The 22,181-nt window shown below is 46.5% G+C and overlaps 1 protein-coding gene across 1 annotated transcript in view; it reads right to left on the bottom strand.

The window, feature by feature from the left end:
• Nucleotides 1-22,181, bottom strand: part of LOC143020847 (uncharacterized) — a 563,130-nt gene that overhangs the window by 252,219 nt on the left and 288,730 nt on the right. The window lies entirely within an intron of this gene.

Raw genomic sequence — 22,181 nt, 5'->3', positions numbered from 1 at the left:
TTAGTGGAAAGAGTAGTAGTAAAGGGACTGGTAGTGGTGGTAATGGTAGTGGTATTGGTATTGGTGGTGGTAATAAAAGGCACTACTAGTGGTGGTAGTGTCAATCTTGGTGGTGAAAGTGGTGCCAATGTTAGTGGTGGTATGGGTGATGTGGTATGGCCGATGATGGTGGCGATGGTGGTAGTGGTGATGGTGGTGGTGATGGTAGTATAGGCGATGGTATGGGTGATGGTATGGGTGGTATGGGTGATGGTATGGGTGGTATGGGTGGTATGAGTGGTATGGGTAGGCGGTGGTGGCTGTGGCTGTTGAGGCTGTATACAGAACGAAACAGCCAGTCTGTTAAAAGCGGGAGAGGAAGAAGAGGAAGCAGACGGTGGGAGATAAACGAGGACGAGGGGAAAGAGAGGAGAAGAGGGGAGAAGAGGGGAAGAAGAAGATTGAATCCAATTGGAAGGAAGGAGGAGATATGATTAGAGACGTGAGGAGGAGGTGGCGAAGAAGAGGAAGTAAACGAGGAGGAGGAGGAGGAGAAAGAAGAGAAAGAAGAGGAGGAAAGGGAAGGGTAGGAGGAAGGGGAAGGGGAGGAGGAAGGTGAGGAGGAGGAGGTGGCGAAAAAGGGGAAGTAAATGAGGAGGAAGAGGAAGAGGAGAAGGAAGAGGAGGAAGGGGAAGGGGAGGAGGAAGGGGAAGGGGAGGAGGAAGGTGAGGAGGAGGAGGAGGTGGCGAAAAAGGGGAAGTAAATGAGGAGGAAGAGGAGAAGGAAGAGGAGGAAGGGGAAGGGGAGGAGGAAGGTGGAGGAGGAGGAGAAGAAGGAGGAAATAGAAGAGAATAAGAAGAAAACTATTAGAATAAGATGGAAAAAGATGATGAAAGAGTAGAGGTAGAAGGAGGAGGAAGAGGAGGAGGAGAAAGAGGAGGAAGAGGAGGAGATGAGGAGGAAGAGAAGGAGAGGGGAAGTGGAGGAAGTAAAAAAAAATATGAGGAAGAGTAGAGGCAAAAAGAGGAGGAGGTGGACGACGATGAGGTGGAAGAAGAGAACGAGGGAGAAGGAGGAGGAGGAAGAAAAGGATAAACAGGTGAAGGAGGAGGAGGAGGAAGAAATGGATAAACAGGTGAAGGAGGAGGAGGAGGAGGAGGAGGAGGAGGAGGAGCAGCAGCAGGAGGAAGAGGAGTAAAAGGAGGAGGAAGAGAACAAGGAGAAAGAGAAGGAGGAGGAGGAGGAGGAGGAGGAAGAGAACGGGGTGGAGGAGGAGGAGGAGGAAGGGAATGGGGTGGAGGAGGAGAAAGAGAGCGATAAGGAGGAAAAGGCAAAAGACGAGGAGGTGGAGGAAGGGAACGGGGGAGAAGAAGGTGGAGGAGGAAGAGGATAAACAGGATGAGGAGGAGGAGGAAGAGGACGATGAGGAGGAAAAGGCAAAGAACGAGGAGGTGGAAGAAGGGAACGAGGGGGAGGAGGAGGAAGAGGATAAACAGGAGGTGGAGGAGGAGGAAGAGGAGAAAAAGGAGGAAGAAAAACAAGGAAGAGAGCAAGAAAGAGAACAAGGAGGAAGAGAGCAAGGAGGAGGAGAACAAGGAGGAAGAGAACAAGGAGGAAGAGTACGAGGAGGAAGAGGAGGAGGAGGAAGAGGAGGAGGAGGAAGAGGAGGAGGGTGGGTAAAGCTAAGAAAGAAATTGTAGAATAAACACAAAAGAGAAAACGGACAAAGAGAAAACGGACAAGCATGACAGAGAGAGACCGAGAGAGATAAAAGAGAAAATGCTACTAAAACAAGAGAGAGAAAGAGAGAAAAGAGAGAAATAAAAACTTAGAACGAGAGAGGAAAGGAAACTTAAAAACAAAATGAGAGAAAACAGAGAAAATACTAAAAGCAAAAGAGAAAAAGAGAAGATCCTAAACAAGAGAGTAAAAACACTAGAAACAGGAGAGAGAAAAAGAGAAATGAAAGTTTAGAACTCGAGAGAAAACAAAGATATGTAAACTTTGGACACGAGAGAAAACAAAAGAAAAAAAAAATACAAGAGAAAATAAATACTAAAATCAAGAAAAGAGACAGAAGAGAAAAAGATAATAATAACAAGAGAAAGAAAAGAGATAATAGGAAACTTTAAAAAAACAAGAGGAAGAGAAAACAGAGAAAATAATGCTAAAACAAGAGAAATAGAAATAAAAATAAAATAAAATCAATTGAAAAAAAAGAGGCAAAGAGAAAAAGAGATAATCAACAATTATAATTTTTGGGGAGAGAAAAAGAGAGGAGAAAATACTAATATCATGAAAGAGAAAAGAGAAAATGATACTAAAGACAGAGGAGGGGAGAGGGGGAGAGAGATAAAGAGAAAATTTGAGAGCGGACGAAAGGGAAGGCGCAGAGATCAGATAAATATGTATAGAAGGAAGAAAGACGCATCAGTCGAGATGGGGGGAGAGGGGGAGGGGGAGAGGGGGGAGAGGGGGGAGAGGGGGAGATGAGGAAAGACATATCAGTCGAGATGGGGGAGATGGGGAAGGGGTAGAGGGGAGGGGGAGAAGAGGAAAGACATCAGTCGAGATGGGGGAGAGGGGGAGAGGGAGAGGAGGAAAGACATCAGTCGAGATGGGGGAGAGGGGGAAGGGGTAGAGGATAAAGGGAGGGGAGGGGAAAGGGAGGGGAGGGGAGGGGAGGGGGAAAAGAGGGGAGGGGGAGAGGGGAAGATGAAGAAAGACATATCAGTCGAGATGGGGGAGAGGGGGAAGGGGTAGAGGGGAAGGGGAGAGGAAGGGAGGTGGAGAAGAGAGGAGGGGGAGAGGAGAGGGGGGAGAGGAGAGGAGGAGAGGAGAGGGGGAGGGGGAGAGGAGGGGGAGAGGAGGGGAGGGAGTGGGGGAGAGGGGGAGGTGTAAGGGAGGGGGGAGGAGGGAAGAGGGGAAGATGAGAAAGGACACATCAGTCGAGATGAGGAGAGGGGAAAGGGGTAGAGGGGAGGGGGAGAGAAGGGAGGGGGAGGAGAGGGGGAGAGGAGGGAGGGGGAGAGGGAAGAGGAGGAAAGACACATCAGTTAACATTGGGAAGGGGAGGAGACGGGGAAGGGGGAGAAGGAGAGGGGGAGAAGGTGGTGGGAGAGGAAGAAGGGGGAGAAGAGGGGGGAATTGGGATGGGAGAGGGGGAGAAGGGGGAGAAGGGGATAAGAGAGGGGGAGATGGGGATGGGAGAGGGGGGATATGGGGATAGATGGGGAGAAGGGGAGATGAGGAGGGGAGATGGGGAGAAGTAGAGATGGAAAGGATGTAGAGAGAGGGGAGAGAGGGGAGAGGGCAAGAAGGGGAGAGGGGGAGAGGGGAAAGGGGGAGTGGGAGAAGGGAAGAAGGATTGGGGGAGAGTGGAAGGGGGAGAGAATTCATTGCGAAAGGAAATTGCTGAAATTCATTTCAAAACAAATTTCAGAATAAAAGAAACAAAGCGTGCGTGCGTGTGTGTGTTTGTGTGTGTTCGTAAACACACTTGTACGTCAACATGTACACCTGTGTACATTTGTGTACACTTACAAGAGTGTACACAACCTCACAGTTGTTTTTGAAGTCGGAGACTTTCGTAAACACTTTTACAAAATATATCAAAGATGGACTACATTTTGCGAAATAAAAATACATCTGATATCATTCAATCTAGAAAGAGTGAGTGAGTGAGAGAGAGAGAGAGAGAGAGAGAGAGAGAGAGAGAGAGAGAGAGAGAGAGAGAGAGAGAGAGAGAGAGAGAGCGAAAGAGAGGGAGAGAGCGAGGGAGAGAGAGAGATAGAGAGAGAGAGAGAGGAGAGAGAGAGAGAGAGAGAGAGAGAGAGAGAGAGAGAGAGAGAGAGAGAAGATAGAGAGGGAGGGAGGGGAGAGAGAGAGATAGGTAGATAGAGAGAGAGAAAGCGAGCGCGAGAGAGAGAGAGACATAGAGAGAGCAAGAGAGAGGAGATAGAGGAGAGACAGGAGAGTGAGAGAGTGAGAGAGCGAGAGTGAAAGAGAAGAGATAGAGAGGGGGAGAGAGATAGAGAGGGGAAGAGAGATAGATAGAGAGAAAGCGAGAAAGAGAAAGCGAGAGAAAGAGAGAGAGAAATAGAGAGAGAGAGAGGAACCCAAGACATCAACTGTGCAAGAAGAACTTGAGGTTGATTGCAAAGGAAAATCCGCTGAAACTCATCCCGGCATCAGTCAGGCTGACTGACAGACTGACTGATTGGATGACTTATCGAAGAAAGAACACATACAGGCACACACACACACACACACACACACACATAGACAGACATAAGAACATAAGAAAGGAGACTGCAAGAGACCATAAGGCCTACACTAAGCAGTTCCATGTCCATTACCCCTTATCATCCCCATCTATAAAGTTATCTAACATTTTCTTAAAACAACCGATAGTTTCAGCGCTCACTAACTATCTGGTTAACTAAGTCTATTCCATTCGTTGACCATTCTATTGGTAAACCAATTCTTGCCTATTTCCTTCTTAAACCCACATTTGCCCAATTTAATCCCATTACTGCGAGTTCTGCCCGGTTGTCTTAATATGATGACCTTGTCTGCATCCCCCTGTTAAAGCCCTTAATCCACTTGAACACCTCTATTAGATCACCCTGCACTCTGCGTCTTTCCAGAAAGTGTAAATTAAGATGCCTAGGACTATCCTCGTAAGGTAAATTTCCGAGCCTATGTATCATTTTGGTCATTCTACTCTGTACTGATTCTAGTGAATTGATATCGATTCTATAGGATGGATACCAGAACTGTACCGCATAGTTAAGGATGGGTCTAGTTAACGCCAGATAAAGTTTGATAATTACCTCTGCACTTCTATTCGTAACCGTTTTAGCAATGTAACATAATGCTCTGTTAGCTCTATTCCTGGTGCTGATGCACTGTTTCCTGGATTTTAGGTCAGGACTCACTAGCACTCCCAAGTCTCTCTCGCACTCAGTTTTCTCTTAAAAGATATTATCTAAGCTACATCTGCTTCCTGGTTTATGTAAACCAACGTTTAACACACTGTATTTTGAGATATTGAAGTCCATTTACCGTTTTACCATGTGAACAATTTGTTAAGGTCTTCCTGCAGTGTCTCTGCGTCTTCTCCTGACCTGATTTGGCGTCCTATTTTAGTGTTGGCCGCATATTTTTTAACATCAAAACTAATCCCATTGTCCAAGTCGTTTATATACACAACGAACAATAAGGGACGCAGAATTGAACCCTGGGGAACTCCACTAGTAACACTCCCATTTGGATTTTACACCGTTAATGGTGACCCACTGTTTTCCCATTGTCCAAGTCGTTTATATACATAATGAACAATAAGGGACGCAGAACTGAACCCTGGGGAACTCCACTAGTAACACTCTCCCCATTTGGATTTTACACCGTTAATGGTGACCCACTGTTTTCCCATGTCGTTGATATACATAATGAACAATAAGGGACGCAGAACTGAACCCTGGGGAACTCCACTAGTAACACTCCCACCATTTGGATTTTACACCGTTAATGGTGACCCACTGTTTTCCCATTGTCCAAGTCGTTTATATACATAATGAACAATAAGGGACGCAGAACTGAACCCTGGGGAACTCCACTAGTAACAGTCTCCCCATTTGGATTTTACACCGTTAATGGTGGCCCACTGTTTTCCCATTGTCCAAGTCGTTTATATACATAATGAACAATAAGGGACGCAGAACTGAACCCTGGGGAACTCCACTAGTAACGCTCTCCCCCATTTGGATTTTACACCGTTAATGGTGACCCACTGTTTTCTGTCATTGATCCATTCAATCAATTTTCCTCCTAAACCTTGGGCTTTAACTTTCTTTAGTAGTCTTTAATGGGGCACCTTGTCGAACGTTTTGTACACACACATGTACACACATACACACACGCATGTACACAACCACACAGACATACACACAAATAAATACAGACACATACACACATACACCCAGACACCCACACAAATAAATACAGACACACATAGTCACACACAGTCACACACACACACACACACAAACACACAGACACACAGACACATACACACAGACACAAAGACATATACCACAGAGAGAGAGAAAGGTGAGAGAGGGAGATTGCGCATAAATGCTCAATCAAGGAGGACCAATACAGAAAGAGAAAAAGAGGAAGAAAAAACAACAACAACAACAACAAAAAGGCCTTCCACAACGAGCGCCCAATGGAGCTGAAGAAGAAAGAGGAGGAGGAGGAGGAGGAGGAGGAGGAGTCAAAATTTGCCACAAAGTATCTGAAGATTTGTGTCCTCAAGTCCAACACAAATCTTAGGAACAACGTAAAGGAGCTTCCGCGTTCTCCCACCTCCACAACCGCCTCCAAAGCCACACACAAAAAAAAAAAAAAAAAAAAAAAAAAAAAGATAAATAAACAAATAAATAAATAAAATTAATATATATATAAATAATAATAAAAACAATAATATATATGACAATAAGATACCTACATATATAAAAATGAATGAATTAATGATAATAGCATAGATGGAAATAAGACGAACAAATAAATGAACAAATTAAATACATAAATTAAATACATAAATGAAAATGACCAAAAATAAATAAATGAAAATTAATAGATAATTAATAATAATAAAAACAATATCTGTAATAATAATAAAATATATAAATACATAAAAATTAATGAATTGATCATAATAGAATAGATTGAAAAAACAACAAACAAATAAATGATAAAGAAATAAATTAAATCAATGAAAATGACCAAAAATAAATGAATAAAATAGTGACATTAATGGACTAAACTTTAGGATATTTAGTGGCGCCCCTACGGACCAGAGACACGCAGCTATCACCCTCCTCTCTGCTACTCCCCTTTAACTCCCATCTCTTCGACGCGACACTCCCCCGCGGATAGAGGCGCTGGTGAATGAAGAGGAAATACTCCCCGACCTCTTGATAAATTGGAGTCACATCAAAATGTAAATATGAATTAAAAGATTAGTCTCCTAGCTTGATTAGGCCTACTCTAGCCATTACCATTACCATTACACACACACACACACACACACACACACACACAAATTCTGAACAATTATATTAATCCTATATATATTCTTTTCGGAGGAACTATGGAAGAATTTTTACTATTACCGTTACTATTACTATCACACACACACGCACACAAATACACACACACACACACACACACACACACACACACACACACACACAAACACAAACACACAAAAACACACACACACACGCACACAAATACACACACACACACACACACACACACACACACACACACACACAAAGATTCATAACAATTATAGTATTCGTTTATAAATATTTTTTTCGGAAGAAGTTTGGGAAAAAATGAAAAAATGAAAAAATAAAAAAAATGGAAAAACGAAAAATGAGATAAACTCGATCTGCAAGAGTATAGCTCGCGTTCAGACGAGAAGACGAGGATAGATTGGCAGCCAGGAGGAGGAGGAGGAAGAGGAGGAGGAGGAGGAAGAGGAGGAGGAGGAAGAGGAGGGGGAGAAGGAGTAGCAGCAGGAGGAGAAGGAAGACAAGAAGGGAAAGGAGGAAGACGAGGATGGAAGAGGAGGGGAGGGGGAGGAAGTCGAGGAAAAGGAGGAGGAGGAGGAGTATAAAGAGAACGAGGAAGAGAAGGACGAGGATAAGGAGGAGGAGGAGGAGGAGTAGGAAGAAGAGGAAGAAGACAAGGAGAGGAGGAAGAGAACGAGGAGGAGTAGGAAGAAGAGGAAGAAGACAAGAAGAGGAGGAAGAGAACGAGGAGGAGAAGAGGAAGAAGACAAGGAGAGGAGGAAGAGAACGAGGAGGAGGACGATGAAAAGGAGGACCGGAAAAAGGAGGAGGATGGAGATGAGGAGGAGAAGGAGGATAAAGACAAGGAGGAGGAGAAAGATGAGGGACAGGAGTAGGAAAAGGAGGAGGAGGACGAGGAAAATGAAGAGGACGGACAGAAGGAGGAGGAGGAGGAGTAAGATGATGATGATGAAGAGGAGGAGGAAGAGGAGGAGGAGGAGGAGGAAGAGGAAGATGAGGAGGAGGAGGAGGGAGAGGAGAAGGAGGAGGGGAGGAGGAGGAGGAGGAAGAGGGGAAGGAGGAGGGGGAGGAGGAGGAAGAGCAAGATGACAGGGAGAAGGAGAAGGAAGAACAAGATGAGAGGGAGGAGGGGGAGGGCGAAGAGTAAAATGAGAAGGAAAGGGAGGAGGAGGAGGAGGAGGAAGAGGAGGATGTGGAAGAGCAAGATGAGAGGGAGGAGGAGGAAGAACAAGATGAAGATGAGGAGGAGGAGGAGGAGGGGGAGGAGGAGGAAGAGCAAGATGACAGGGAGAAGGAGAAGGAAGAACTAGATGCGTGGGTGGTGGGGGAGGGCGAAGAGTAATATGAGAAGGAAAGGGAGGAGGAGGAGGAGGAGGAAGAGGAGGATGTGGAAGAGCAAGATGAGAGGGAGGAGGAGGAAGAACAAGATGAAGAAGAGGAGGAGGAGGAGGAAGAGCAAGATGAGAGGGAGGAGGAGGAAGAACAAGATGAAGATGAGGAGGAGGAGGAGGAGGAGGAGGAAGAGCAAGATGAGAGGGAGGAGGAGGAAGAAGAACAAGATGAAAAGAAGTAGGAGGAGGAGGAGGAGGAGGAGGAGGTGGTGGAAGAAGAGACGAAGAACGAGAAGGAGGCAATTATAAAATACAAGAAAGGAAATGGGAAGCAAATGGGAAAGGGGAGAGAGAGAGAGAGAGAGAGAGAGAGAGAGAGAGAGAGAGAGAGAGAGAGAGAGACAGAGAGAGAGAGAGAGAGAGAGAGAGAGAGAGAGAGAGAGAGAGAGAGAGACATACACACACACACACACACACACACACACACACACACACAGAGAGAGAGAGAGAGAGAGAGAGAGAGAGAGAGAGAGAGAGAGAGAGAGAGAGAGAGAGAGAGAGAGAGAGAGAGAGAGAGAGAGAGAGAGAGAGGTTTGAATGGCAACCCTCGTTTTCGCGATGAATCGAAATTATGGTCGTCTTCTTCGTCGATTTCATCTTTGTCATCGTCGTTGTCATCGTCCTCGGATTCGTCGTCTACGTCGTCGTCGTTGTCGTCGTCTTCGTCGTCGTCGCCTTCATCGTGATCATCGTCATTTTCTTCTTCTTTTACTTATTATTATTATCATCCCTCTTCTTCTTCCTCCTCCTCTTCTTCTTCTTCCTCTTCGTCTACATCGCTTCGTCGTCTTCGTCATCATCGCCTTCATCATGATCGTCGTCATTTCCTCTTCTTCCTCCTCCTCCTCTTCGTCTACGTCACGTCGTCGTCGCCTTTGTCTTCGTCATCATCATCGTCGCCTTCGTCATCATTACCTTCATCGTGATCATCGTCGTCATCTTTTCTTCTTCTTCTTCCTCCTCCTCTTCTTCGTCTACGTCACTTCGTCGTCGCCTTCGTCATCATCGTGATCATCGTCATTTCTTCTTCTTCTTCCTCGTCTACGTCACTTCGTCCTCGTCATCATCGTCGTCGCCTTCGTCGTCGTCATCGTCGTCATCTTTTCTTCTTCTTCTTCCTCCTCTTCTTCGTCTACGTCACTTCGTCGTCGCCTTCGTCATCGTCGTGATCATCGTCATTTCTTCTTCTTCTTCTTCTTCCTCGTCTACGTCACTTCGTCCTCGTCATCCTCATCGTCGCCTTCGTCTTCGTCATCGTCGTCGTCGCCTTCGTCATCATCGTGATCATCGTCATTTCTTCTTCTTCTTCCTCGTCTACGTCACTTCGTCCTCGTCATCATCGTCGCCTTCGTCTTCGTCATCGTCGTCGTCGTCGTCGCCTTCGTCGTCGTCAGAGCACCTGAGCTTCGTCTCCATGACCGCTCCGCTGAACCGCATCATCTTATCTTACCGCACGGCGCCCAGCAGCCTCCTCCTCCTCCTCCTCCTCCATCAGGAAGACCTCCCACTATTCCTCCTATTCCTCCTCCTACGTCAGATAGACTTATTTCTCCTCCTCCTCCATCAGGAAGACCTCCCTCCCTTCCTCCTCCTCCTCCATCAGATAGACTTATTTCTCCTCCTCCTCCATCAGGAAGACCTAACACTCCTCCTCCTCCTCCTCCTCCTCCATCAGGAAGACCTCCCACTCCTCCTATTCCTCCTCCTCCGTCAGATAGACTTATTTCTCCTCCTCCTCCATCAGGAAGACCTCCCACTCCCACTCCTCCTCCTCCTCCTCCTCCGTCAGAAAGATTTCTTTCTCCTCCTCCTCTTCCTCTCTCTCTTTTTCGTCCTCCTCCTCCTCCATCAGGAAGACCTCCCACTCCCACTCCTCCTCCTCCTACGTCAGGAAGACTTCTTTCTCTTCCTCCTCCTCTCTCTTTTTCTTCGTCCTCCTCCTCCTCCTCCTCCTCCTCCATCAGGAATACCTCCAACTCCTCCTCCTCCTCCATTAGAAAGACTTCTTTCTCTTCCTCCTCTCTCTCTTCTTCGTCTTCTACCTCGAGTTCATCCTCCTCCTCCTCTTCTCCTCCTCCTTCGTCAGAAACACTTCTTCCTCCTCCTCCTCCTCCTTCTACCTCCATCCTCTTCCTTCTTCCTACCTCCCTTCCCCTCCTACCCTCCTCCTCCTCCCTCCTTTTCCTCCTACCCTCCTCCTCCTTTTACCCCCTCCTCCTCCTCTTATCCACTCCTCCTACACTCCTCCTCCTCTTATCCACTCCTCCTACCCTCCTCCTCCTCCTCTTAACCACTCCACCTCCTCTTATCCACTCCTCCTACCTTCCTCCTCCTCCTCCTCCTCCTCCTCCTACTCCCTCCTCTTCTACCTCTTCTCCTCCATCAGGAAGACTTCCCCTCCAACAGCCGATCACCGAAGAGTCTGCGAAGTGTCTCTTTCCGACTTCGACGGGGAAGAAGAAGTCCCAAGGACACACGATACCGGGGTCCCCTTCCGGTTCCGGTAAAAGAGGGAGAGAGAGATTACCGGAAGGGGGGAGGGGGGAAGGGGGGAGAAGGTCATTTGCATCTTGGAAACCTTCCTCAACTACCCGGCTGGAATGTGTATGTGTGTAGGGAGGGGGGGTTGGGCAAATGTCTAGGGGGGTGGGGGAAATGTCCGGGGAAGGGGGGAAATGTCCGGGGGAGAGGGGGGGAAATGTCCGGGGGTTGGGGGAGGAGTAACGCCCCTGACCTACTTCTGGATTTCAATTCCCCCCTCCCCCGCCTTCGCCCCGGGGGAGGGGGGTAAGAGAAGACATGGAAAATCGCTCTAATAGTGACATTTTTTCCCCGAAATGTCCAACGCTTCTGTTCTCGGCGACATTATCCCACTGAATAAGTCGGGATAGTAGGAGTACAAAGGGATAGCAGAATGTAGGGATAGTAGGAGGTCGCAGGGATAGTAGGAGAACGCAGGGATAGTAGGAGGACGAAGGGATAGTAGGAGAACACAGGGATAATAGGAGGTCGCAGGGATAGTAGAATCCAGGGATAGTAGGAGGTCGCAGAGATAGGTCGCAGGGATAGTAGGATGCCGTAGGGATAGTAGATGGCAGGGATAGATGGCAGGGATAGTAGGAGATCGTAGGGATAGTAGGAGAACACAGGGATAGTAGGAGATGGCAGGAATAGTAGGAGAACGCAGGGATAGTAGGAGGACGAAGGGATAGTAGGAGAACACAGGGATAGTGGGAGGTCGCAGGGATAGTAGGAGGTCGCAGAGATAGGTAGCAGGGATAGTAGGATGCCTTAGGGATAGTAGGAGATTCGTAGGGATAGTAGAACACAGGGATAGTAAAAGATGGCAGGAATAGTAGGAGATGGCAGGGATAGTAGGAGAACGCAGGGATAGTAGGAGATGGCAGGAATAGTAGGAGAACGCAGGGATAGTAGGAGGACGAAGGGATAGTAGGAGAACACAGGGATAGTGGGAGATGGCAGGGTTAGTGGGAGGTCGCAGGGATAGTAGGAGAATCCAGGGATAGTAGGTTGCAGAGATAGGTCGCAGGGATAGTAGGCGAACGAAGAGATAGTAGGATGTCATAGGGATAGCAGGAGATCGCATGGATAGTAGAACGCAGGGATAGTAGGGGATCGCAGGGATAGTAGATGGCAGGGATAGTAGGAGATGGAAGGAGATCGTATGGATAGTAGAACGCAGGGATAGTAGGGGAACGAAGGGATAGTAGGAGATTGCAGGGATAGTAGGAGATTGCAGGGATAGTAGGAGATCGCAGGGATAGTAGGAGATCGCAGGGATAGTAGGGGATCGCAGGGATAGTAGAACGCAGGGATAGTAGGGGAACGAGGGGATAGTACGAGATCGCAGGGATAGTAGGAGGACGCAAGGATAGTAGGAGATCGCAGGGATAGCAGGAGATCGCAAGTATAGTGGGAGAACCCAAGGATAGTAGGAGGACGAAAGGATAGTAGAAGCTAAAGGTGAACACAATTCTTTGCTAAAGTGGAGACTAGACTCTGGTCACTAAAGAACTCCAAGTGCCTCTGGTCCGTAGAGGTGTCACCAAAGTCCCGAAAGTATCGAGTTCGTAAAACTTGTGCATTCAATACCACATACGGGATAGTGGTGGTAGTGGTTGTGGTGGTGGTAGTGGTAGTAGTGGTGGTAGTAGTGGTGGTGGTGGTAGTGTTGGTAGTGGTGGTGGTGGTGGTGGTGGTGGTGGTAGTAGTGAATCGTGGTGGTTGTGGTGGTGGTGATTGTGGTGGTAGTGGTGGTGGTGGTAGTGGTGGCAGTGGTGGTGGTTCTGATAGTGGCGGAGGTTGTTTTCATTTTAGGGGGCTGATTGGAGATTTTCTTCCAAGTCTTATGTTCCCTCCCATGGAACAAATAACCTCTTTCCACGCACACGCACACACACACACACACGCACACACACACACACACACAAACGCATACGCACACACGAACTTCAAGCTAGGTATGCTAATTGTAGAATAAGAGACGGGACCCCTCGGGCGTTACTCTTTTCCTGTATACCACAATTATGTAAATACACTTAGGTAAACGCGCGCGCGCACACACATACACACACACACACACAAACATACACGCACACACACACATGCGCAAATGTATTCACTCACATACGGACATACACACACATACGAGAACACACACACACACATACACAAACGCACACACACACACATAATATATTCTTTGGGGTACAGACTTCCACGAAACAGTGCCACACACAAACAAGTGCATGAAGCAAGAACATAACAATATATAAACATGTAGCCATCCTCTCTCTCTCTCTCTCTCTCTCTCTCTTCCTCTCTCTCTTGATCGAGGCTCTATGCAATGCGATGGCACATAAAGAAAACGAGATATGGGAAACGCATACTCACCACGCACGAAGAACTGTTCTGCATGAACAAATGCTCAGGAAGAACAAATGTTCAGCAAAAACAAATGTTCAGCAAAAACAAAAGTTCTGTATGAACAAATTTTCTACATTATTTTTTCTGCCTGAACAAATGTTAAGCAAGAACAAATGTTCTGTATGAACAAATGTTTACATGAACAAATATTCTGTCAGAACAAATATTCAGCAAAAACAAAATTTCAGCATGAACAAACGTTCAGGAAGAACAAATGTTCTGTATGAACTAATGTTCTACATGAACAAATGTTCTGCATGAACAAATGTTCAGGAAGAACAAATGTTCTGTATGAACTAATGTTCTACATGAATAAATTTTCTGCATGAACAAATGTTAAACAAGAACAAATGTTCTGTATGAACAAATATTCTACATGAACAAATGTTCAGCAAGAAAAAATCAGCAAGAATAAATGTTCAGCAAGAACAAATGTTCAGCAAGAACAAATGTTCAGCATGAACAAATGTTCAGCAAGAACAAATGTTCTGCAAGAACAAATATTCTGCAAACAATTGTTTTATAAAAGCTACTTTTCTACAAGAACAAATATTCTGCGAGATCAAATGTTCTGAAAGAACAAATATACAAAAACATTTGTTCTGCGCGAACAAACCTCCCGCAAAAACAATTGTTCTGCACCTACAAATGTTTTGCAAGAACAATTGTTCTCACACTCACGTTATCCCTGAGTAATAGAACATACTCACGATAAATTCACCGAAATATCACGTGAGAGTCTGAGCCGTGAGAGACTGTGGTAGTGGTGATTGTGGTGATGGTAGTAGTAGTAGTAGTAGTAGTAGTAGTAGTAGTAGTAGTAGTAGTAGTAGTGGTGGTGGTGGTAGTGGTGGTGATTGTGGTGGTGATTGTGGTGGTGATTGTGGTGGTGGTGGTGGTGGTGGTGGTGGTGATTGTGGTAGTGGTAGTGGTGGTGGTGGTGGAGGTGGTGGTGGTGGAGGTGGTTGTGGAGGTGGAGGAGGAATTGGTAGTGGCATAATCAATCCACTTGGGACAGAAGCGCTGGTGAAGGATTCTGTTCATCTGAGGCGAAGAGGGAGAGAAGAAAAAGAAGAAAAAACAAGACGAAGAAGAACAGCAAAAGGAAGAAGTTGGAGATAAAGAGAAGGAGGAAGAGGAGTGAGGAAGAGGGGTAAGGAGGAGGAAGAGGAGGAGTAGGAGGAGGCGAAGACGGGGAAGAGAAGTAGAAGAAAAAGAAGAAAAAAGATGAAAGAAGATCAAGAGGAAGAGGGGTAAGAGGAAGAAGAAAAGGAGGAAGAGGAGGAGGAGAAAAGATGAAGAAAAAGAAGAAAAGAAGAATAAGATGAAAAGGACGAACAAGAGGAAGAGCATAAGGAGGAAAAGGAGGAAGAATAGGAGTTGTATGAAGAGGAAGAAGAGGAAGAGGAGGAAGAAAAGGAAGAAGAGGAAGACAAGGGGGAAGATGAAGAAGAGGAGGAGGAAGAGGGGAAGGAAGAGGATGAGGAAGAAGAGGAAAAGGGGAGGAAGAGGAAGAAGAGGTATAGGAGGAAAATGAAGGAGGAGTGAAGAGGGAGAGGAAGAAGAAGAGTTGAAGGAAGAAGAGGGAGAGGAGGAGGAGGAAGATTAGGAAAAAGGGGGCAGAAAAGGAAGAAGAGGAAGAGGAGCAAAAGGAGGAAAAAGAAGAAGAGGAAGAAGAGGAAGAGAAGGAGGAGAAGGAAGAGGAGAAGGAGGAAGAGGAGGAGGAGTGGAAGAAGGAAAAGAAATTTAATTAGAGGATCCTGAGCGGCCAATGCTTTGTCGAGCCTAATCATCTGCGATACAGAAAACTGTTTTTACATTGTAAACAACCTTGATTCACTCGCTTCTATCCATCAACTATTTCTTCTATCTCTCTCTTTTTTCTCCCTCCCTCTCTCTCACTCTCTTCCCCTCTCTCTGTCTCTCTCCTCCCTCTCTCTCCCGCCTCTCTTTTTTGGCCCCTCTCTCTGTCGCCCTCTCTCTCTCCCTCTCTCTCTCTCTCTCATCCGATTATCTCATTTATTTCCTTCGATTTACGTATTTTTTCAATTTTTGTTTCAAGAATTTCGTTATTAAACAAGTTATATCTTGTTATTATTGTCATTATTATTATTAATAATTATCATTATCATCATTCATTGTTATCTATTACTATCATTATCTATTATGATTTTTATTGTATTATTATTACTAATATTATTTATTACTATCATTATTATTATCGTATTATCATCATCATTATTATTATTATTATAATTAATTATTATTATTATTATTAATTTTTTTATTATTATTATTATTATTATTATTATTATTATTATTATTATTATTACTAATACAACTTGACACAAGGTTATTAGTTCACTGTTCCATCTTATAACCATTTTCTCTCGTAATTTTCTCTTCTTGGTCATTTTGTCTCCTCCATCACTCACTTTCTCTCTTGGATCATTTTCTCTCCTTGGCCATCTTTTGTTCAAGACCATTTTCTCTTCTTGACCATTTTCTCTGCTCATTTTCTCTCAACATTTTCCTCTTTCCTGGTTTTCATTTCCACTTCCTGATTGTTTTCTCTCGATCATTTCCTAATAATTAAATTTCTCTGCTCATTTTCTCTCAAACATCATTTCCTAATCAATCATTTTCTCTCCACATTTTTTTCTCCCTTTGTTCATTTCCTCTCATAACTTTTTCTCCTGATCATTTTCTCTTTGATAATTTTCTCTGTACAATAATTTTCTCTCCATCACATTTTTCTCTCGATTTTCTCCCCTTGATAATTTTCTCAGTGATCATATCCTCTGATCATTGTCTCTCCTTGATCATTTTCTCTCCTATGCCTACTTACATTATCTCCGCCCATGACTAAATTCTTATTTCATTTTCTCTTTAGCATATACAAACTTTATCATACTTTATATTCATTTTCTCTCCACAAAAATTATCTCTATACACATTTCCTTAATAATTTTCTCAAAACTACAATTCCCTGTACTCTACATTTCTCTTTTGAAATCATCTCATGCCAAGAGACCATTTTCTCTCGACGATCATCTAATGAATATTAATGAGGCCTTGTTCCATTTTCTTTTACTTCTCGGAGAGAAAATGGGAATGTTGAAAAGGAGAAACTGTACAAAGATTTTCCGTCCTCTCTCTTTCTCTCTCTCTTTCTCTCAGGGTATGGGAAGTTCGGGTGCTCTGATTGCCAGAGAGCTGAGAGAAAACTCGGTGTAATTAACACTTTTACGCTATTTCCACTTAGCTCTCCTCCTCCTCCTCCTCCCTCTGTTCCTCTTCCTCCTCCTCCTTTTTCCTCTCTTCCTACCCTCCTCCTCCCCCTGTTCCTGTTCTTCCTCCTACTCTTCCCTCTGTTCCTCTTCCTCTTCCTCCTCCTCACTGTTCCTGTTCCTCCTCCTCCTCCTCCTCCTCATTGTTCCTCTTCCTCCTCCTCGTTCTCCCTCTGTTCCTTTTCCTCCTCTTTCTCCCTCTTTTCCTCTTCCTCCTCCTCCTTTTTCCTCTGTTCCTCTTCCTCCTCCTCCCTCTGTTCCTCTTCCTTCTCCCCTCCTCTACCTGTTCCTGTTCTTCCTCCTCCTCCCTCTGTTCCTCTTCCTCCTCCTCCTCACTGTTCTTCTTCCTCCTACTCCTCCTTCTCCCTCTGTTCCTCTTCCTCCTCCTCCTTCTCCCTCTGTTCCTCTTCCTCCTCCTCCTCCTCCCTCTGTTCCTCTTCCTCCTCCTCCTTCTCCCTCTGTTCCTCTTCCTCCTCCTTCTCCCTCTGTTCCTCTTCCTCTTCCCCTTTTGTCTGTTCCTCTTCCTCCTTCTGTCTGTTCCTCCTCCCCCTCCCTCTGTTCCTCTTCCTCCTCCTCCTTGTCTTCCCTCTCTTCCTCTCCCCACTTTGTCTGTTCCTCTTCCTCCTCCTCCTGTCTCTCTTCCTCACCCCCCTCCCTCTGTTCCTCCTCCTTCCTCTGATCTTCCACCTCCTCCTCCTCCTGTTGCCCCTCCTCCACTTAAAAACACACAAACACACACACACACACACACACACACACACACACACACACACAAACACACACACACCCCAAAGTGTCTGTTCACAACACCCCAAAATTCCTATTCCCAAACACTTCTGAAAACCCCAAAAACCAAATTCACCCCCAAAAAATCGCTATTCCCAATACGCCCCAAAACACAATTCCTTTCCACCCAAAATAAAATTTCCATTTCCAAAATCTCCCAAAATACAATTACCCCAAAAATCCAAAAACCAAATTCCCCCTAAAAAAAAAAAAAAAAAAAAAAAAAAAAAAAAAAAAAAAAAATCCGGCAAAAAGAACCCTATTCCCCCAAACCCTAACCAGGAAGTCCCTATTCCCCAAAAGAAGAAAAATCCGAAACACAACTTCATCCAATAAAAATCACCGTTCTTCCCCTCCCCCCAAAAACAAGAAAAATCCAAAACACAACTCCCTTTCCAAAAAAATCACTATTTCCAAAAATCCAAAAATTCAAAAATTTCTTCAAGAAAATTCCTTGGCCCTTTCTTGTCCTTCGCAGACGCTCCATCATCCCTCAAGATCCCGCATCAGTGACCTCCTCAGCTTCTCATTCTTTTTTTTTTTTTTTTCATTTTTCATTTTCTTCCATTTTTCATTCTTCTTCTCATCTTTCTCAAGCTCTCACACAAAGACACACACACACACACACACACACACACACACACACACACACACACACACACACACACACACACACACACACACGGTGACGCGGTTGGTAGAGCGCTGGACTGGGAAGTATGGTGGTGCTCGCAGTACCCAGTTCGAATCCTGCCCAGGGCCGAAATTATTTCGGTATCGCTGTGCTTCGGGTCGTTACTCTGACTCTCGTGGGCGGGGAGTTGGGTGTGTGTGTGTGTGTGTGAAAGGTCATAGCATTACCCATAGATCGATTACGAGTCCAACACGTGATCCAAAGACCAAGGTGAATACACACTCACACACACACACACACACACACACACACAGGTGGGGTGGGGCGTTGTGGTCACGTGACTATACACTCAGTACATGAAAGGTCCTCTTTGTTTTATTTTATTTTGTTTTTATTTTTCATCTATTTTTATTTATTCTTTTAATCCTTTGGTCATTATCATTTTTGTACCTCATGACAAAAAAATATCTTTCCACATAATACATAAAAAACCGAAAATTGATGATGATGATGATGATAATGATAATAATAATAATAATAATAATAATAATAATAATATTAATAATGAGATGAAAATAAAAAACAAATAAAATTAAATAAAATCGTCGACAATCGTAACAAAACAATTAAAACAGAATAAAAAAATCGCTGTTTATAATTTATTAAAATACATTTTCAACTTTCCAAACCGTAGAACTTTCCTCCTACTCACGAAACTCGAACACTTACCCCAGAAATTACGAACGCAACACCAGAGCCAACCAGCTGGTCCCTCCTCCTCCTCCTCTTCCTCTTTCCTCTGTTCCTGTTCTTCCTCCTCTTCTTCCCCCGTTTCTGTTCCTCCCCCTCCTCCTCCTCCTCCTCCCTCTGTTCCTCTTCCTTCTCTCTCTGTCCGTTTTCCTCCTCCTCCTTCCTGTGCTCCTCTTCCTCCTCCTTGCTTCTGTTCCTCTTCCTCCTCCCTCTGCTTCCTCCTCCTCCTCCTCCACCTCCTACTCCCTCTGTTGCTCTTATTCCTTCCTCTGTTCCTCCTCGTCCTCCCTCTTCCTCCTACTCCTCCACCTCCTATTCCCTCTATTTCTCTTCCTCCTCCTCTTCCTCCTCCTTCTTCTCCTCCACCTCCTACTCCCTTTGGTGCTCTTCCTCCTCCCTCCATTCCACTTCCTCCTCCCTCATTTCCTCTTCTTCCTCTTCCTCCTCCTCCTCCTCCCTCATGTCCTCTTCCTCTTCCTCCTCCAACTCCCTCTGTTCCTTCTCCTTTTCCTCCCTCTGTTCCTCTTCCTCCTCCTCCCTCTGTGCCTCTTACTCCCCCTCCTCCTTCTCCCCCTTTGTTCCTCTTCCTCCTCTCTCATATCCTCTTCTTCCTCCTCTTCCTCCTCCCCTTTTGTTCCTCTTCCTCCTCCCTCATATCCTCTTCTTCCTCCTCTTCCTCCTCCTCCCCTTTGTTCCTCTTCCTCCTCCCTCATATCCTCTTCTTTCTCCTCCTCCTCTTCTTCCTCCTCCTCCTCCTCCTCCTCCTCCTCCTCGCCCTCTTCCCCGACCCAATGGCTCGTGTCTACCCCCCCCCCCGTAGTTGCCCAAGAGCCTTAATCCACAAGACCCCTAAAGCCTTGTCAAGTGAGGGATCTAATCCACATACACTAAACCACGTGATCCACCAAGATCAAGCCAGCCCATCCACACTGATCCACATGCATGACGCGAGTAATCTACTACTACTACGAACTAAACAACAAAAATATCAACAACGATAAATCCAACAATAACAAACATAACAACAAAATCAATAACAATATATAACAATAACAATAACATACAAACAACATATAACAATAAATTCAACAACAATAAGAACAATAACAATAATATATCCAACAAAAATAACAACAACAACAGCGTAAAACAATATTCCACTACTCCGCCATATAATCCACTTCATCCACCTGTGACCCCACACAATCCACATCCACCCGATCCACCAAAACTTCTTCTCCATTTGGCTGCCGACTACTTACTCTTCAAACTCATCCAATCCACTCCACTCATCCACCTCACTCCACTTCTTCATCCGACTCCACATCGCTCAGAAACCAATACGCCTGATTTACCCAAACCGGGACTGAGTCCCAGGTAGGATGGGGGAGGGAGGGAGAGGAGGGAGGAAGGGAGGGAGAGGGAGGTAGAGGAGGGAAAGGAGGGAAGGAGAGGAGAAAGGGAGGGAGAGGGGAGATAGGAAGGGAGAGGGGTGGGGAGGGAGAGGGAGAGGGAGGAAGGGAGAGGAAAGAATTGAGGGAGGTAGAGGAAGGTAGGGAGAGAAGGGAGGGAGAGAGGAGAAGGATGGAGAAGACGAGGAGGGGAGGGAGGAGAGGGAGGGGAAGGAGGGAGTGGGATAGGGAGAAAGAAGGAGAGGGAAGAGAGACAGGGAAGAATGGGAGAGGGGAGGGAGGGAAAAGGGAGGGAGAGGAGGGAGGAAAGAGGAACCAAGGAGAAAGGGGGGAGGAAGGAGGAACCAAGAGGAAGGGGGGAGGAAGGAGGAACCAAGGAGGAAGGGGGAGAGGGAGGAAAAGGAGGAGGAGGGGGAAAAGGAGGGAGGGAGGATGAAAGAGGTGAAGGGAGGAGAGCGGAGGGGGAGGAAGAGAGAGGGAGAGGAAGGAAGAATGAGGGAGAGGAAGGGAGAGGGAGAGGAAGGAAGAGGAGGGGAAGGAGGAAGAGGAAGGGGAAGGAGGAAAAAGAGGAAGTGGAAGGAAGAAGAGGAAGGGGAAGGAGGGAAGGGGGAAGGAGGAGGAAGACAAGGGGGAAGGAGGAAGAGGAGGGGGAAGGAGGAAGAGGAAGGGGGAAGGAGGAAGAGGAAGGGGGAAGGAGGAAGAAGAAGATAAAGGGAGGAAGAGGGAGTGAAGGAGAGAGGGAGAGGTGTTGGAGTAGACGGCGGAGAAAATCGAAGCTGCAGATGACAATGAGGGAGACCTGGGAGATACTGCTGATTGGAGATAAAATGGAGATTGGGAAGGAGGAGAAAATATGGGCAAGAAAAGGTGGAGACACGAGGGGAGGAGTGGGGGAGGAGAGGTGGGAGTGGGGGAGGAGAGGTGGGAGTGGGGGAGGAGAGTGGGGAGTGGGGAGGAGAGTGGGGAGTGGGGGAGGAGAGTGGAGGAGGAGAATGGGGAGATGGGGAGGAGAATGTGGACGGGGGGGAGTGAGGGAGAAGGGGAAGAGAGTGGGGAGTGGAGAGGAGGGGGAAGCGTGGATGGGGAGGAGAATATGGACGGGGGGGAGTGAGGGAGAAGGGGAAGAGAGTGGGGAGTGGAGAGGAGAGTGGGGAGCAGGGAATGAGAGTGGGGAGTGGGGGAGGAGAATGGGGAGATGGGGAGGAGAGTGTGAAGTGGGGGAGAGTGAGGGAGAAGGGGAGGAGAGTGGGGAGTGGGGGAGGAGAGTGAGGGAGGAGAGTGAGGGAGGAGGGCAGGAGGGGAGGAGAGTGGGGTAGTGGGGTAGGAGGGGAGGAGAGGAAGGAGGGGAGGAGAGGAAGCAGGGGAGGAGTGAGGGAGGAGGAGTGGGGGAGCAGGGAAGGATGAGGGAGGGGAGGAGAGAAGGATGAGGGAGGGGAGGAGAGAAGGATGAGGGGAGGAATGGAGGAGAGTGAGGTTAGGAGTGGTGGGAAGGGAGGGAGGAGAGAAGAGGTGGATGTAGGCAAGGAGGGAGAGAAGGGAGGGGAAGAAGAGGGGAAGGAAGGATGGAGAAGAGAGAGAGGAGAAGAGAGAGAGAGAGAGAGAGAGAGAGAGAGAAAGAGAGAGAGAGAGAGAGAGAGAGAGAGAGAAAGAGAGAGAGAGAGAGGGGGGGGAGTCGATTGTGTGTTTGGGGGTGTGGGGGTGTGGGGGGGAAGAAGCCGACGTAAGTCTAGAGGTGGAAATTTCATAAAGAGGCGTTGGGTGAAAGTGCAGAGATGCAATCTCCGCAGAGACAGAGGGGAAGGGAAGGGAAGGGAAATGAAGGGAAGGGAAGGGAAGGAAAAGGAAGGGAAGGGAAGGAAAAGGAAGGGAAGGGAAGGGAAGGA

The sequence above is a fragment of the Oratosquilla oratoria genome, chromosome 40 (assembly GCF_046742065.1).
Source record: "Oratosquilla oratoria isolate Oo_2021 chromosome 40, ASM4674206v1, whole genome shotgun sequence".
Taxonomy (NCBI): domain Eukaryota; kingdom Metazoa; phylum Arthropoda; class Malacostraca; order Stomatopoda; family Squillidae; genus Oratosquilla; species Oratosquilla oratoria.
This window is presented reverse-complemented; position numbering and strand designations above follow the sequence as displayed.